Source organism: Populus alba, chromosome 12 (genome assembly GCF_005239225.2).
Source record: "Populus alba chromosome 12, ASM523922v2, whole genome shotgun sequence".
NCBI classification, from domain to species: domain Eukaryota; kingdom Viridiplantae; phylum Streptophyta; class Magnoliopsida; order Malpighiales; family Salicaceae; genus Populus; species Populus alba.
The window spans coordinates 3,210,336-3,225,845 of NC_133295.1; the positions used below are offsets into that span (position 1 = coordinate 3,210,336).

Genomic DNA, 15,510 nt, shown 5'->3' on the forward strand with positions numbered 1-15,510 from the left:
AATGTAAGAGAAGCCTTATAATTATACACATGAGAGATTGATTGCTTAGCAAGTGTTAAACATAATTTTCATTTTTTTATTAAAAGAAGAAACCCTGCACCGGGGGTTCAGATTCAGGTAAGACTGGGGGGGAATAATTATAACTACGCAACGCTGCGAGTTAGATTTATCATTTATATTAACTTATAAAAAAGATGTTTCACGTTGTTTTTTTCTAGGCTAAAAACAAATTATACGAAAAACCATGATACTGGAGCCATTTAACTCGAATTGGATTAATATAAACTGGATAATCTAGAATAATTTCGATTTAAATTATACACAAGATAGTAGGCGAACTGTAAACCTAAACATTTGGTAGGCAATCAACAAAAGGAAAAAAATTAAGCTAGTAATTATTACAAACCAAGAGGGGGAAAGGAAAAAAAAAACTTCCTTTTCGAAACTCGGCCGCGCACTTTGTCATTATGAACACTCACTCACCACAACAACAAAAAAACTTGTTGAAAACGGTTTAAATTTGCTACAAAATTATAGATGATGACATAAAAAGAGTTGCATGAATCGCTAGAGCAACAACCCTTAATATGAAATCCAACAAAACAAATGATTGAGAATCCGTCTAGTATTAAATAAATTAATTTTATTTAATTCAAATATAATAAAATTTATTTAAAAAAAATATAACAAGGAATAATAATAAAAAGCCTAGGTAACCTAATTTTAAATGGATAAAAATAATAAAACCAAGGTCATAAACATGCAAAAAAAAAAAAAGAACTCATCTCTTAACTATAATAAATAATTGAAGGATGATAAAAAAAAACATTAACTTGTTAATAAAAAAATAAAATAAATGGAAAAAAAGATATCTTAGGGAAACCTCACAAGAAGCATATCCAATTTTCAAAGCCTGATTCAATCCAAAAAAATTGGACACATACTAAACAAAGGTCATATCCAAACTAATTAAACATTAAAGAATTAAATCGAGTAAAAAAAATTCTGGACTGTTTGAAATTTTGCAAAAAAAAAAATTTAAAAAATAAGGATTAAATTATTAGGCAAAAAAAACTTAGGGGGTGGATTGAAATTGCAAAAAAAAAGCAATTCTAAAATTATCCCAGCCCATAAAAAATAACCAATTAAAAGATATTTACAAGATTTTGACAAGATAAAAATTTTAATACGGATGAATTAAAACAAAATTAATAATTCAATTGAAATTATTTTTAAAAACCTAGAACCAAAAGCAATTTAGGGAAAAGGGGGGGGGGGGTGGAATAAATAAAAAAAGAAATAGAAGCTTTAGGGGTTGACTTGAAAAATCGGAGTGGAAGGAACGCAAAAACAAAGAGAGAGAAATGAAAGAAAGAAAAGAAAAATTGGTTTCCCAAACAGATGCGAAAACCCTATTGGTGCACCACGCTAATGGATTCATTTAGGGGACTTGAAGGTTAATGCCACCGTTATGAATGATAGCCTTTCTATAGGCTTCAATCAAGCCGCCTCACATTGCAGTTTAAAAAATGACAAAGCAACCCGACACATTGACGTGTCCCCAGCATGAGCCAAACTTTTACAAATACTTAAATAGCCCCCACTCCTACTCATTAATTATTTTAAAAAACATAAAGAAAATGACACAAGTACCCCTTTAATCCATTAGTTAAATTATTTGTCATCAAGGGCACCAATGTTATTTTACCATGCAACATAATTGATGTTACAAATGCCCTCCATTGTTTGTTTCTTTTTTTATTATTATTATTATTTTCTTTCAATAATAAGGTAGGTATTTTTACTGTGCGCTAATTACATTAAAATACAAAACACCCTCAATAAGATAAAAAAAAAAAATTAAAAACCAGTGTCATATTTAAGAATATATTTTAAGAATGTTATGGGTGGTGTATTTTTTAATTAATTTTTCATGCTAAGATGAATATTAATAATATTTTTTTTTATTTTTTAAAAATTATTTTTAATATCAGGCACATGACCCCATACAAATCATATTAAATTTAATTAAAAAAAAATAAAAGTTTTTAAAAAACATAATTTAACACTATGTTTCCAAACAGTGGGCTAGAAACATAACAAAAGTAAAAAAAAATACCCAAAATTAGAAACAGCACAAGCATAAGCCAAAAGGTTCATAGCTAATATGCACCACAAAGACAGATTTAGATGGTGTTTAGAAAATACTGTCAACAATGCTTCTAACATATTTATTTTTTAAAATTATTTTAAATATACTAATATTACAAATAATTTTTTTTAAAAAAAAAAAATTATTTTAATATATTTTCAATAAAAAAACAATTTAAAAAAACAACTTTCACGATTTTCACATATTTTTTAACAAAATAATTGAGAGAAAATAAATTACATGCAAGACCACAACCACACCTCCCACCCTGCACCAAGATTTGCCTTTTCCAAATCCTGAAGTGGCTGGTCAAAATCCTGACAAAAAAAACCCCTTCAGTTTCTAATGGCACTACCATCATCAAACTAGAGTTGCTTGAACGGATAAGTTTAAAAAGAAAACATCCATGCATCTGGTTTGAACGCTGCCTCATTCGTGGGGACAGATAGGAAAATATTTTTTGCAACAATAACTTACGTCCATTAAACTTTTTATCGCAGGTAATAAACAAATGGTGGGGAGTCGAAATATTTCACAACACCGTCAAGGACAACCAGAGTTCACAACAATCCTAGACCCAAACAAAAGGTGCCTGAGCTTGCTGTTTACAGAAATCTCACCTGCAAAATCGCTGAAAGAGAAGATATATTAAAGACGCTTCAGCTTTGAAACCGTGAGATCTCCAGCAATTAATTTTCATCAATAGCATTCTCCACTTCTGCTGATTCTTGAATGTGAAAACAGATTAATATAACTTAATGGAGGGCGTGCTATTGCATATGACCAGGTCTGTAAGGGCATTGCAGGAGCATGCGGCAGGCCACCATGGCTGGCATCTTGCATCATTCCATGACCCATTTTGAGGCGGCATGGTTCCAGTGGCAAGTAAGGATTATTATTATTCATCTGGGCAGGCATAGAATGGGATCCTGGAGGACCACCTGTGGCCCATCCAGCAGAAGGCTGAGGCATCATTATCGGATGAGCTCTGTAGTTTGGAGCAAAATGAGCTCCGGTGTAATGGATTGTGCAGGAGGACCATGTGTTGCAACTGGCTGCTGCCCAGAATTGAAGGCTGGGGGTTCATCATTACAGTGTTGGAATTGTGTAGTTCTGCTCCTATCATTATTGACCTGTAATCCACATATCAAATTTTGATTACATTAAAACAAGTCCTCAAATATGGAGAGTGTTCTTGAGTTTATAAGAACGTACACAGTATCATGGTGAGCAGGAAAAAAAAAACTTGATTCTCAATGCATGTCTGGTTACCTTTATACTGAGATCACTATGGCGCGAGTATGAGAGGTGAAGTTTGCAAAACCCTCCATCATAGATGCAGTGTCCTTCCAATGCTTCTTTGGCAACAACAGCTGTCTGAACATCTGCAACCCATGGCACCATGGAAACAGCTATTTAGTATCTTCAGAATTTAGAATTACAAGCGCAGAATAACAATAAATCTGCAAGTCATCCTCGTTAAGATCATATTAGATGATAAACTTATTACTTATTCTGGGTTCCAACTCTGGCAAAAGAAAAAAGAAGGAAAAGGAAGCAAAATACTAAAATAGTTTCCCCCCTCTTAGCAAAAAGGAAAAATGATAGTTCAATGCCAGCTCTTCCCCATCTCACCTTTCTCTAATGTCTATCCATATTTTGTTTAAACATCAAAGAGGAAAAAAATTATGGCAACCACCTCATCCTTGTCCATGGTAACACATCAAGTCTCATATCTACTACTCACCCTGTCCTCTGTCCTCAAAAAGGTTGTAGAGATTGGGTTTCCAAAAAGATGGTTTGCGACAAACTTATAGTATATTCTTTGGATTTTTTAGATAGTAACAGAAAAGTGATCAAACCACCTTGAATCAGTTTGGTGACCTCTAACCACTATTTAACTGCTCAATAATTATTCAGTTAACACATCTACAAGGATATTTAAATCATACCAGGGTATTGAATTAAAGCCTGAAGTCCACCATTCTTATCAAACATGGCAATCTTCTGAACAGGACCAAAAGAAGAAAAGACCTAGCATAGCATTGAAGGGAAAAAGTATCAGCAATGAGGATGGCTTGGTGAACTACAAATTTCTGGAACAGTTATGAAGAGTGCAAATACCATGTGTAAAACATCCAAAGTGACAGCATACTGCATGTTCTCAATAGAAGCAAGAAGAACATTGCTCTCAGGTTCTAGTTTTTTCCCATCAAGGCCCACGCTAAACTGCGACGATAAAGAAAGAAAAAAATTACACTCACTCAACTTGACAGTGTTAGCCTGAATAACAATGAATGCTTGCACTGATATCAAGGAGCTGAAATTACACATTTATATCTGAAAACCATGCACAGTTAAATTGTCACTATATGCTTCCGTGCTTAAAGAAATAGTTGCACTCAAGCATCTTACAACAAAAACAGGGCCTTATGTCTATAATAAATGAAAGACTTTATTGTACATTTTGTCCTTGTACTCTTTGACATTTTCTTTAAGTTTGTCCTTGTACTCAGCAGATATTAGAAATGCAATCCCTCCATCCACTTCTATTATTAACAGTGTTACTTATTTGTTAGTTCAGAACAGGTCACAAGAAATACATTGACCAAAAAAAAAATATTTAGTAAGAAGAAAATAAGGAAACAAGAAAATTTCCGTTTAGAAAGGGGGAAAACAAATAAAAGAGATCAAAACATATACAATTAACAGGTGGATAAAAGATAATTTAAAATACATAATTAATAAATAGAACTACATGCAGCTCCTCAACCACCAGTGCAGCACATATGCCCAACCCAAGTAACCAACATCACAGCCCAAAATAAACCAGCCAACTGTACATCACTCCAACACCCATCCCTACATTTAGTTCTGGTGGAATCTAGGCCATCAAAGCACCATAAAAACCCAGTTCAACTATCATACTCCACAATGAAAACATTCACCTAAAGTTCCTAAAAAAATGTAGATACAGCATTTCTTCTCCTCTAATTCAAAGTCCCAAAATATATAATTTTTATTAATCATGATGGTATTAATTATTTTTAGTGCTTCCTTTTTGTGACACTGGTCTCAGATAGAAGAAAAGTGATGCCATTACTAATGGGGGTAGACAGAGAGACTAGATTCCTAATGCTTCTAGAGTACAAGGATGAATTTAATAAAAACAATGACGGGTCACGTTAAGGAAATGTCAAGAGTAGGAAAATAAATGATTAACCACAAATGTAAAATCCCATGGTATGCAAAAGGGTGGCTGGGCTAAAATAAGGAAATGGTGGAACTGCAACCCTCGTGAAAGAACCAAAAGTAAATCACAGGTACATTTAGAGAGATTCACAAGGCTAGCAATTATATGGAATTAGCTGACTGCCACTTCTTATAATGTGTTAAGTGAAATTTACAGTGCCTTACCATTCCATTTGCATCTATAGCTGATGGTGCAACAGGAAGGTTTGCATTGGTGTAGTCCCTGAATCAACAAAATTTCCAACACAGAAAATTACGAAAACAGTGATGATAACGAAGAATACAAGATTCAAACAGAATAAATATGAGATGGAATTTTAGTGTGGAGGACAAACAGAACTACACGACATGAAGCAACTAACAAGACATTGTTTATGAAGCAAAACTCCTTGCACATAGAACAAGCGCACCTAAGGTACCAAAACAAAGGGCCAGGAAGTACCTGCTTCGATGGCTCTGGAATTTTACACTCAAATCTGTATGCGCAGAATATGTGATCCTAAGAGTACATGGCCCAAGATGTTCAGGAAGCAGATAACTGAAATGTAGGATGAGAGAAGTTACTAGATCATCAGTCACTGACAGTTCAGACTAAGAGAAACATTAAGCAAAAATAAAGCATATATCAAAAGGACAGGTATATCTATAAAGCATTTTACTGTTCACTCCTGGCCCAAGTTGACAATTTTTAAGTGGAAACATTGTTCTCGGGGATATAATGGTGTGTCAAAGATAAATAGGTTATAAAAAAGTTGACAATACATCCAAAGTATAGTAGTAAACATGGACCAGAAAAAAGTAACCTAAAATTGCAGAACAGGTGTCTATTTTTTTTAATTCATTTGCACCGATAACAGTTAGACAAAATACCATGTCAACAATTAAACAACTGTCACCTAGGGATGTTTCTTCCATCCAGGGCATTTTTTGCAGAAGAGGCAGTTTCAGCATCGGAGAATTGCACCAACGCCTGCAAAGATCACTCACAGAATGAGCTTGTGTTGAAACCAGAAGACAATGATAAGTTGGGTATATAAGCTTATGCATACAGACCTGGAACCCGGCAGTCTTCTCAAAGGTAGTAATCTTATGAACAAACCCAAAAGCAGAAAATACCTGCATAAATGAAAATTTTCTTTTAGGAATTAGATTAGCACAAAACACTCTTCGAGCTAAGAAGGCTACTAAGACCCAAAATCTGTCTGGCAATAAGAAAATATCAAGAATAACAATAAAAATTCTATAATAGAAACAGGAAAAGCAGAAATTTTGTCATGTATGCATGCATTACATAACATTGAGATCATAATTAAAATTAGAATCTAAGAATTCTTTAGAACTTCCAAGGAGAAGTTAAGGAAATCCTACAGGTGCTGCTACTGTGAAAATCAGTAACACCCATCTCAATAAAGCCCAAGAATAACCAATGACGTAGAAAAGTAAAAGACCAAATGTACATAGAAAACAAAGTGCAGAGTTGCATGGTTGTTGGCCACTTCGCTTGGTGCCAAGGTTTTGAAGAATGAATTGCTTAACTTCAGAATATCAAACTAATATAAAGTTCAAGGGATCAAATTAATAACTGCATTCCATAAATACCAGTACCACATAACTTTGAATGCAAAAGAAAAAAAATGCTTGCATATGATCTATGAATCTTCATCCAAGGAAACTAACTGTTGCTTCTATCCTCCAGCATAAACAGAAACTTAGCATCCTATGCATCTTTCTCTTAGATTATGAAAAGTTGTGATATTATCCTCCATTCGACAAAAATAAATAGTTAGCATCTGATGATAATAAATCAACAATGTGAATCTTGCATAAAACTTGATGCAAAATCCTAATTTTTCAAAAATGATTTTAAGAAGTCATGAATAAATCAAAGACTCGCCCCCTGAATACACAAAACTATAAACTACTATGCATCATTAACCAGAAAAAACCCCTCTAAACCAGCACAGATCATGCAGGAATTTTAGGTAGAGGGTGGGGTGGCAAGGAGAAAAAGATATGAAACATCCTAAACTATTTTAATGGTAGGAATAGGAAGTTGAGGATGAAAAGTAGGGAAGAAAGAGGCAGTGTTAAGGAAAGGAGAAAGGAGACAAAACACACATGCGCTCTTTCTCCCAATGCACTAAGCTGCCATCGAAGATATTCTCTTGACATGGGCCTGCTGATCCATCCAATTCATGTCAAAACAAAAGCTATCCAAAGCATGACAAACTACAACCTAAGAACAGAATCCATGACATCCTCAGGAGAATGTGTTTACCTCTACTAACCATAAAACAAAATCATACAATTTGCTTACCAGGTGCAAAACATCAATGCTGACAAGGCGTGCATCTGCCCCTTCAATGGTAACCAGCAATACATTTCCACCAACATCAGCTGTTGTTTTGTTGTTCACTATTTCTTGCCTGTTAGAATACTGTAAGTAAACTGTCTTCCCTCGCACTTGAGCAGGCTCCGAGGATGATGCATAATATGATATCATTGCAATAGCTTGATTCAAATCCGACTAAAGGAAAAACACAAACAACATTAAGGATAAAAAACAACAACAAAAAAAATGAAATGCAATCACACTCACAAATTCAATAAAAGCTTGATTTCTGTTCGGCCCAACATTACACTTGGTGTTAACAACTTTACCAAATGGCTTCCCAAGCTCAACTAATTCCTCTTCAGTACACTCCCATGGCAAATTTCTCAAATGCAACACCTTAGACGGTGGTTGGGTAAGACGGAACTGCGGCTGACTTGAGACCGAGGACATTATTCTCCCAGCCTACACTACACCTCAATAATCTCTACTCCCTCAAACCCTGCAATACAAAACCCCAAAACCACATATGAGAACACAAATCTCAACATTAAAAAAAAAAATCATTTTTTATCAAAAATATGTACATAACACAACTGACTTTACAACCCATATGAAATTAACATAGTTTATATCTTCCAATAGTGCAGGATGTGTCAAAAACAAAACCCTGGATGAAATTGAAAAAAAAAGGCAGTGCCTTTCTTAGTGACAGCTTGAAGAAAAACCAGAATCGAAAACCCATAAAAAGGAAAGCAACTTTAGTTCATACAACAAATAAACACACAAAATTCCATTAAACAATTGAATTTCAATTATTTAAACAATTAAAAGAAGAGAGATTGTGTTATTGTATTTTATAAATAAAAACGAATTATTCGTATTTTTTTGCAATTAAGAAAAGGAAAAATAAGAGTAAAGTGAAGAGTTGGAGATTAATAGAATTGAAATACCTGAGAGAATTGACAGGACGCAATTTACCGATTGCGATTTCTTTTGAAAATAGGGTTACGCAGAGAGAATGGTCGAATCGAGAGGAATACCTTTTATGGATGATTTTACTTTGTCTGGCCGACGAGTCGGTATTAAGATATTGAGATGAGAGGTCTAGGCGATCGAGTAATCTTAATGGAATTGAAGGATATAAAGATCATAATAAATTTTGATGTAGGGTAAAAATGTCCATGGGTGTGTCGAATTTCTTAAATTACAATTTAATCATTTTTAAAGAAGAAGATTCGAATTTCATCCCTGCAATGTTACTATTAAACTAAAATCAATGATCCAATTTCTTTTTTATTTTATTTTTTATGATTTTCGTTAAAATTATAATTGAAATAGTTAAATTTTATTTTTAGGATGATATTAAAAGTTCTCTTATTTTCTATTTTAATTTAATATATTAATTAGTTTGGTTTCTCGTACTACATTGTAGAATGAAGTTTTTTTCTTTTCTCGGTGCAAAAAAATAGCGTGAATGTCATTAATGTTGTTTTAACCGTTAAGATTTTTCTAATTAAAAATTAAAAAGTTTATATACATATATAATAAAATAAATTAATAATTATATAATAAATCTATTTACTTCAATCAAAGATTGGGTTAGAAGCCAAGATAAAAAATACTATTTCTTATATAAAAAAAATAAAAAAAAAGTGGTTGAATATTTATTTTAGTTTAAAATTGGATTTCTAAAGTTTTAATTGGTTTAAATTAATAAAAATAATTTTTTTTTGTCAAATTAAATATTAACTCAACGTCGAAACTTATTATTAACACCATAGGAGCTTTATATAAAACCAATCAAAACAGAACATCAAACTCAATCTGAGGTAAACTAGGGGTATTTGATATTGTGATATAAAGTTTTTTTAAAAAGTTATTTTTCACTTGAAAATACATTAAAATATTTTTTAAATTTTTTTACAAACAGCATAATAAAATTATTAAGAAACACTAAAAAAAAATATCAATTTGATGCTTTTCCAAGTTAAACACACTTTTGAAACACAATTGAAAACTAACTTTCAAGCACTAATATAAAAGGATTAAATTGAAAAATAAAAAAAGGTTAAATGAAAAAAATTAAAGTAAAACAAAACATTGTTGATGACTATTGCAACCCATAGTCTTCTCTCCAATGTTGTATTTTCACTATTTTTTTAAAGTATTTCTTACATCTTGCATTACCTCGTGTATTTATGATTCCAGATATTATTTCACAATTCATTGGGCATAGATTTTGTGAAACCAAACTATAATTGGTAAATAGAAAGAAGAAAGACCATAGTTATTAAACTCGGATGGGCCTGGTAGGTCAACCTGATGGCTAGACCGACCTAGGTTTGTTAAAGGACTGGCTGGTGTAACAATCCGGCAAAACTAAGGCAACCCAGTGAGTCAACCCATGACTTAGGCGAACCCAGGTGAGACTTTTTTTTTTCAAATGTGATTTTTCTTCTATACAAATATTAACACTTTTTAAAGTTCACTATATAAATATTAGAAAAATATTTTTATTTTTTCGATATGAGATTTGAAACCATTTAGTATATATACTCTATTTTCCAAGAAAAAAATTATTTTTTCAATGTGGGATTTGAAATCCTTTTATATATATACTTTATGTTCACAAGAAAACAGTTATGCTTTTTCAATATAAGATAACAAACTTTTTTAAATATTCTTTGAAACTTCATTATTTACAGCATGTATAACTTATATTCACATGATTTTTTTTTTATTTTTTCATATGAAATATTAAAACTTTAAATATATATTTTTAATCTTTCCAGATTGATCCTATTTAACCTGTGACACCCGGGACCCAGCTTCTTGGCCAGGTTAACTCCTGGGTCGGATTTGATAATTATAAGAAAGACTCGGTAAGAAAAGAGCATGAGTCGTTATTTTTTTAATATTTATTTCATCCTATATTGCTTCACGTGATCATCATGATTTATGGAGTGTTAATTTCGTAAAATAAAATTATAATTGTTAAATGAAAAGCAAAGTGACCTAGCAAAAAAAAATATGAAAGAAGAAAAAAATACATTGTTTACTATTTAGATGAATAGTGTTACCTCCTCAAGAAAAGTTCAGAATTGCTTTGATGTATGTATTTTTTAAATTTGTAATTAAGTATAGCTAATCTTACTAATAGTCTCATGGAATATATCCTAGAAAAAACATTGTTCATTGCAAGTGAGATCATTGATCACTAAGATAGCATAACAACAATTTTTCCTTTCATATAAAAAATCATCAAACTATTTATTAGGGGACAGTTGAATCAAAATAATTTATTATAAATATTTTTTTTTCTTTCAAATGACAATATGAATATTCTTATCATATTATATTAACACGGGTGTATGAAATATCCAAAGTGGAAGTAGGCCAAAATTTCTATTGGAAAACAGGCGGTTTTCAAGTCTATACCCAATTACTCAGTGCTTCTTAGATTGTAATTGTTATCTTATTAGGTTCTGCCATTGTCCACAAACTATTTCTATTGATGGCAAGTGAGATATTTTCATAAAGTTTATTAAGCATGATTAACAACTTTTTTTTTATCATTTTAAAAGCACAATGAAACAACTAAGATACAATTGGAATAAAAAATTATAAAGCTAGCGTATAAGAGGTTTTTTATATTTTCATTCTAGTTTTTTTCTTTATACATAATTGACTAAGAGGTAATATGATATTTTAATAGATATAAAATATATTTTAAAAAACAAAAAATGGCTAGCGTGTATGGGAGGCACCGACAACCAAATGCCAATTTTCACGGCGGCAATGGAAGCATTGCGTCGAAATCTTCCTTTTAGGACAGCACATGGCAATTGTGGAGTGGAAGTGCGATATTGATAGCCTTTTTCTCTTTCTTCCCACTCTTTTCTCTCATTCTCAATCTTCAAGTTAACTCTTTAAATTTTTAAAGCAGCCTTTTAATTATTTTTTTCTTCACATTTGGTTCATACTCTTTAGATTACTATTTGTGTTATTGAAAGAATTTACAAAATTAGATTTTTTTTCAATTTCATTCTCTTTGATTTTTTTTTATTTGTTTTATTTAATTTTGATTATTTTGATTAATATTTGTTTTATTCGAGATAGTTTTTTAAAATTGAATTCGTTTTATGATTTCTCCCTCCTTCATTTTATTTCCTTTCAGATTTGATCCCTATTTTTTTTTTACCTTGTAAAATTTTTTAAATTAATATTTTTTTAATTTCATCATTCAACATTAAATTTGTTGGGAATTAAGCTTCTTGATTGAGTTCGGGTCTAGAATTTCATGGGTTATAAGTTTGAGAGACTAACTTGGATTTAAGGGATTCATTTAGGTTTTCTTATTTCTCTTTTTTTTTTTTAAGCTCATGTTTTTTTTTCAATTTCATCATTTCATAATTTATTTAATTAGAGATTGAACTTTTTTTATTTACTTTTTATAGAATTTTTTACTAATTTTAAAAATGACATGGATTTTCTTGGTTCTTTCTATTTTTTGTTCTTTGTTAAATTTAGTTTTTTTTAAAATAAATAAATTAGATTGTAATAATTAATTAAACATGAGCATGGGATGATCATGTCATAGTTTTTATTTTGCTTTCTATATCATTGCTTTGGTGGTGTGTGGGGCCTTTTTCGATATTATCATGCAACCTTTTATAGTTGTTTTAAAAATGTCTCAGTCAGCTCTTTATGATGGTGGAACAATGTCTATGACAGAGCAACTACCAGTCTCCAACGAGTTTTTCCTTGAATATGATATTAACAATTTTTTTTTTTAAGTTAATCATTTACTTTTTATTTATCTAGTACCAATGTCTTTTTTTTTATATCATATTATTAAATAAATCAAGCTTATGAGATTTAGTCAAGTCAATAATTTTTTTTTATTTCTTTAAAAACACAACTATAACTTGAGTATATCTTTTTTATGTTAGAAATTTTTTTGATGTAGCACGTGATTAGCGCAGGACACTTGTAATAAGACTATGAATCCTAATATCATGTAAATTCACTACTTAAAATGTTTTTACAAATCTCAACCACTTGTTAGTGAACCCGAATATCCTTTTTTATCAATAACTACATTAAGATTATTTTTTTCGACCAAACTTTGACAAAAGTTGACGTTTCTAGAATTTTCATCTTTGTAAATTTATTTTTCATATAGCAAATATCAGTTCTTTTTTGTCAATTAACGCGTCTCTATTAAACAAGTCAATATTACACTTGATTCATGGTTTATTAATTAGGTTGAACCGACTGGTTTGGTTTTGACAATTTTATAATTGTGGTTGAAGAAATTAACTAGCATGACTTAAAAAACTTCAATGTCAACATTGCAAGAATCTAGAGTCATGGGATAAAATCAAAACGAGCTTGAAGACAAGAAATTTCTTCATTTTTTGAATTTGATCTATAAAAGCATGGTTCATAGGGTAAGAATAATATTCATTCAACATGAGGTCTTCAAATCTTATTAGTTACTTGTGAGTTGGTATATCTATATATGTTCATTCATTTTAATATTATTTAGTTATTCACTTTTGGTTTCAATAGATTCGGTTTAATTTGTAATTAATGTGATTCAGTTTTTTAAGTTTTTAGAATCAAAATTTGTTATTTTTCGGTGAAAAACAAAATTACTTTTCTTTATTATATAGAAAATGATTTTATAGTTTTTAGTTATGCATTTTTATCTTAAGCTAGATCATTTATATTCATCACTGATATGTTAAAATATATAATTTTTGTCTCATTAAGTTGTTTAAAAAGAAAAATCATTTCAAATTTCCAATCAATTATAAAATAACATTAATGATCTAAACATTCAAGATAAATAAATATAACACAAAAATATAAACATATAATTTATTTAACAATCTACCCAAAAAGAAAAAAAAAAAGATTTCACCAATAAGACAGTAGATCTATGTTTCTTGATGTTAGTACACAGTGATGCGGATGCCTATTTAAATGTCGTTTTATAAATTAACAAGTTGTCTCAATAAACAATTTGAATTGTATGGAATTTCAAGCTCGTAATTTATTTTAGTTTTTTTCTATAGTTTTTTTTGGATATCAAAGAAACATACAATATTTGATTGATATTTAATTTAACAGAAAAAAAACAATTTGATTATGCTGATTGAAAAAAATTATAAATTTAGGGATCCAATTTGATATTATGGAAAATATTAATGGTTTTTCTTTATATTATGGAAAGTATTAATGGTTTTTCTTTTTATGTCAATGTTTAAAATGTATATTTTTTCTTTTTTTTTATTCATTTAATATTTCATAAGAAAAAACATGTGGTCCCTTCAGTTTTTTAATAGAATATTTTTGGTTCAAAATCTTATTCTTTTTATTCTTTATTCATTGGATTGGATTTGAAAAATAAAAAATTTGTTGAAAAATGGGTAAGAGAGAGAAAATTAACTAATGACATTTTTAGATGATGAAACTAGTTGTTCTTGGTATCAACGAATTCTATTTGATGAGGATAATATTATTTAAATATTTTTTTTCCTTTGTCTTTTTGAAAGAAATAAATCGGACTTTAATTTTTTTTCTTTTATCTCCCGTTACGACATTTGAAGCTCTACAACACCCTCTTTCACGCGGGGCGATGCGTGTGGTGTTTACAATAATGATTTCTTATCAACCACCCCTTCCTTTCCTTTTCTTTTCTTTCTCTCTCTTTCCTGTTAAATTTTGTGCTGACCATTAACAAAATATAAATCATGTCCTCTTATTTCATAACATTTCATGTTTGTCCTTCAATGTTTTGATTTATAAGTTTGATTCATAACCTTTTTATAAAATTTTAATTTGTTTTTAATTGTATCCTTAGATTCATAATATTGATTTTTAATTTTTTTCAAGTTGGTTCCTCGTTAATTTTTGTTTTTGTTTTGGTTACTTTAGTGAATTTGATTTTTTTCTTTTTAATTTTATCCTCAATCTAAAGTTTGATGATATTTAAGGTTTGACCCTTAATGTTTTTATTTTAAATTTTGATTCTTAGCTCTTTTATTAAATTTTAATTTGTTTTCAATTTCATACATGGATCTATAATCTTGGTTTTGTATTTTTTCAAATTTGATCTTTATTTTGTTGATTTTTTTTTTGGATTTTTTGATAATTTATTTTTTTATTTTTTAATTTTGTCATTTAATTCAAAATTTTAGGTTGTCCTCTTATTTTTTAGGAGTCGACCCGGGAGTCGATCTAGGACAAGTACCTGTCATGAGGCAGGTGGATTGACTCGAGTTAAACTAGGTTAATCAAATCTTTTTATTTTATAAAAAAGTAAAAATAACATTATTTTGAAAATAAAATGAAGGAAAATAGTCAATGAGTTTTGACTAGGTTTGTCATTGATTCATCGAGTCACGGGTCAACCCGTGTTTTTTATCATTTCACATTGAGGCAATTCTCCTTAAATTTATTTTGAAAACCAACCCACTCCAAGTCTCGGGTCACTGGTCAACCCATTGGATAAACTCAAGTTTAAAATGGTGGTTTTCCATATAGGTCGCTTTTAGTTTAGTCACTAATTAGGCTTATAAGTTTTTAAAATTAACACAGTTTAATTTTTAAAAAACATAAACAATTTCATCGAGGATATCATCTAAAAATGTTTCCATGAGGGCCAAAATATTTCATTTCTTATAAAAAGAATAGTGATAGAAGATCAAATTTTTTATTTTTATTTTTATATATTTTTTGAAATTATTTTTAGATTAATACC

General features: G+C 30.2%; 1 pseudogene; it reads right to left on the minus strand.

Annotated features, from left to right (window-relative positions):
* Positions 1-2,682: 2,682 nt before the first annotated feature.
* On the minus strand, positions 2,683-8,847 carry LOC118044272 (polypyrimidine tract-binding protein homolog 2-like; annotated as a pseudogene).
* Between the last annotated feature and the right edge of the window lie 6,663 nt (positions 8,848-15,510).